At 34.0% G+C, this 3,039-nt stretch overlaps 1 long non-coding RNA gene across 2 annotated transcripts; it reads left to right on the top strand.

Moving 5' to 3' along the window:
* LOC136067391 (uncharacterized) lies at positions 1-1,473 on the top strand. Of its 2 annotated transcripts, none has more exons than XR_010628862.1 (3): positions 1-101; positions 216-518; positions 1,303-1,473. It is a non-coding gene; the product is annotated as an uncharacterized LOC136067391 (long non-coding RNA). The 2 variants fall into 2 exon arrangements; XR_010628863.1 differs by having other exon boundaries at positions 18-101; positions 206-518.
* The last annotated feature ends 1,566 nt before the right edge of the window (positions 1,474-3,039 follow it).

Here is a 3,039-nt window from a genome sequence, read left to right as displayed (position 1 = left end):
AATTCAATACACATACCATGACACACTTACCTGCAGAGTTTTATTAAGCAGGAAAGAAAAGAAGACTACATCTAAATTTTGCACACAAAAACCTGAATCAGGTAAAGCCACTTCTCCATGCAATATTGGTCTTTGTAGACAATCACATGCTTTCAGCTCATGGAACTAATCTAGGCGTCCTTTTTCTTTGTTCTTGGGTGATGAGATGTGCGAAGGTTGCTGACATAGCAAAAGGAGATGAATGTTTCTGCTCTTCTTACCTCTGTAGGAATTAATACAGGTTTGTGTGCAGTCCTTTTATTGCTATATTCCATATTAAGAAAACAACCAAGCAATGTAAATGTGTACTTTGGACGGAGGCTTGCTTCAATGCACTTGAAACACAATGATCCTTTTTGGCTTGAGAGGTTTGTTCCTTCCCCTAGTTGGATAGTGAAAGCATGGAAAACAAATGAAGAAGAAATATTGGGTATTGGTGGCATGGATGCTGTGGTTTTTCTCAGGATAGTTGTTTTCAGGTGACTGCTTACTACCCAAAACTTGTAGTTAGTGAAGGGTGATAGTTTGTGCCCAATATACTGTTGGCAAATAATGTAATAAAGATTATATTTGTGTTTGTTGATAGACGGCTTGAAAAGATAATTGTTGTTGTTTTGGTCTAGGGCATTATTATTATTATTATGTCCCTTTTATAATAAAACTTTCTGTTTGTGGTCACTTCTTATATTTTCTGTGAACGTATTACCATCTTATTGATTGATTTTCTACTTCTATATGGTATAAATAATTTTACAAGATCAAATCCAAACAATTGAATGGTGAATATAGCCACTTGGTAATTATTAGTGCTTTACTAATGGTAATGTCTGAACACTATTAACCAAGCTTTAGTTGGATTTAGTTTTTTGGTAATTATATGTTTGTTAGACATTGTGTTATTATGGCACCTGGTTTGAACAAAAACTCTGGCACAATTGAATTATTTTGTATGATGTGGTTATGATTTTCCTCTTATAATGGCTCTTAAGGGCTTGTTTGCTAGAACTTCATTATTTGTTTTCAAATTTATTGAGCTATGGTTCAAGTCCCCTCACCCCCAACTGTTGAATTACCAAAAACTATTAATTTGATCTCTCTATTAGTTCTTCTTTATTTGCTTGTAACTGTTTGAGGTGCTTTATGTTCATCGTCATGAACATAGTCCTTTTCATCTTCAATAAACTTCTATTACTTGTTGTGTGTGTGTATATATATATATATATATAAAGGTTCTTATGGGTGCTCTTTAAATTTTCTTTGCAGTATTCGAATCTTTTCTATTGCTTTTGTCATTTGCTTTCTTCTAGTGCTTCCGGTGAATTATTATGGGAAAGAAGAAAATCATCACAAGCGAATCTCTTCAGAGCAAATGGAAGTGTTTACCATTGAGAATGTTAAGGAAGGTTCAAGGTGGTACGTGTTATATATTGTTGATGATTAGACCATTATTAAAGTAAAGAGGTATATGTGTTAGGCTATGTTTGGTTCAAGAGAATGGGAGAGAAGGGTAGAGAAATAATTCATTTTCATTTGTTTGGTTAGAAGGAAAGAGGGAAGAGAAAGGAAATGTGGAGAGAAATACTTTCCCATAAAAACCTTCTGAGGAGAGTCACAGATATAAAAAGTACAAACCATAAGCTGCATGTCAAACCTATAAGTAAATCACACTGCCATCTACATCAGTCTATCATTCTCCCACACCCAAAAATGCACCCACAGCAAGCAATTTTTAATCTTAGACAATATAGAAACTTGAACCATAAACACGCAAAAAATGACTCTGAAAAAGACCATAAAAGGCCATAAGCACAGTGTCTCGCAAAAAGCAATTTCTTTTTTTTTTTTTTGTTTTTTGGGGAGAGAGAAAGAGAGAGGATCCTACCCTAAACCATTTTTTTTAATTGAAGTGATCGCTTTAAAGAATCAAACCCTCCCACTTACAGTTGATAACACCCTTTGACCAGTTACAAAAATTGAACATAAACCTATCTTACTTNCACAAATTATCATGCACCAAACTACTTGTCACACCAAATGGTGTACCGGTCTGGTAGAGTTCAGAAACTGATGGTGCGCATCTTAAATTAGCAATTTGTTGTTTATATTCAGCAACACTTTTTCAAATTTTAAAATCTTTTACATGTCTGTGAGTCGATATCTTCATGGCTTATCAAGTCATCCCTTTCTGTTTTACACGCTGACACTTGTATATTACATACATACTTGAGTTTAGACCATTGTGTGGTTTAGTGTGTGTGTGAGTATATATATATACTGGTTTCTTACATGCTAACATACGTATATCACAAGCTTGACTTTGATGCTTCATACTCTGTTTTAGAAATTTCAGAAATATAATGGTCATAATCTCGTGTTTACCTGATTAGCATTGTGATAGGGACTCTGAATTTTGTTTGTATCCAATCCCAAATTATTAGCATATGATACGTTGTGATTGAAGTGAATGGTAATTCCACATTCCTACTATTTGAATTTGTTAATCATTTTATTTTATTCTGGATTATAATATGAAAAGCCGTCTGTTACAAAAAACTAATTATATTGCTTGTTCTTCATTACAAAAAACTAACTGCCTTTGACTTCCCTCATTTCACATTTTTTAACTGACTTCTTCAGGAAATTGCTTAATTCTATTTTCATCTTCTCGTCTTACCTGGCCTTAGTCTCGGCTTCTTTTATTTTAGGCACTTTCAATGAGGACTTGCTGACTGTGCAGCATTCTCTTTCACGTTCTTTATAAAGTTTCACATCCACTATGGCTATTGGCACAATGATCATTCTTCTATTTTGTTAAATTTACACTGAGAGCAGTCCTTGATCTGTATGTTAGCTGAGTTTATTTAGTGTTGTTATTTTGTTTTGACAATAATTAGATGATGATTGTGATGACTGACTGCATTCTGGTTTGACTTCCAACTTTGATGGATATGTCCTAGATTTTTAGTGGCTACACGGCTATGGAATGGTTATATTGGGGGT

Source organism: Quercus suber, unplaced genomic scaffold (genome assembly GCF_002906115.3).
Source record: "Quercus suber isolate HL8 unplaced genomic scaffold, Cork oak 2.0 scaffold_70, whole genome shotgun sequence".
In the NCBI taxonomy this organism is placed as follows: Eukaryota; Viridiplantae; Streptophyta; class Magnoliopsida; order Fagales; family Fagaceae; genus Quercus; species Quercus suber.
The sequence above is the reverse complement of the archived record's forward strand: the minus strand, read 5'-3'. Positions and strand labels throughout refer to the sequence as shown.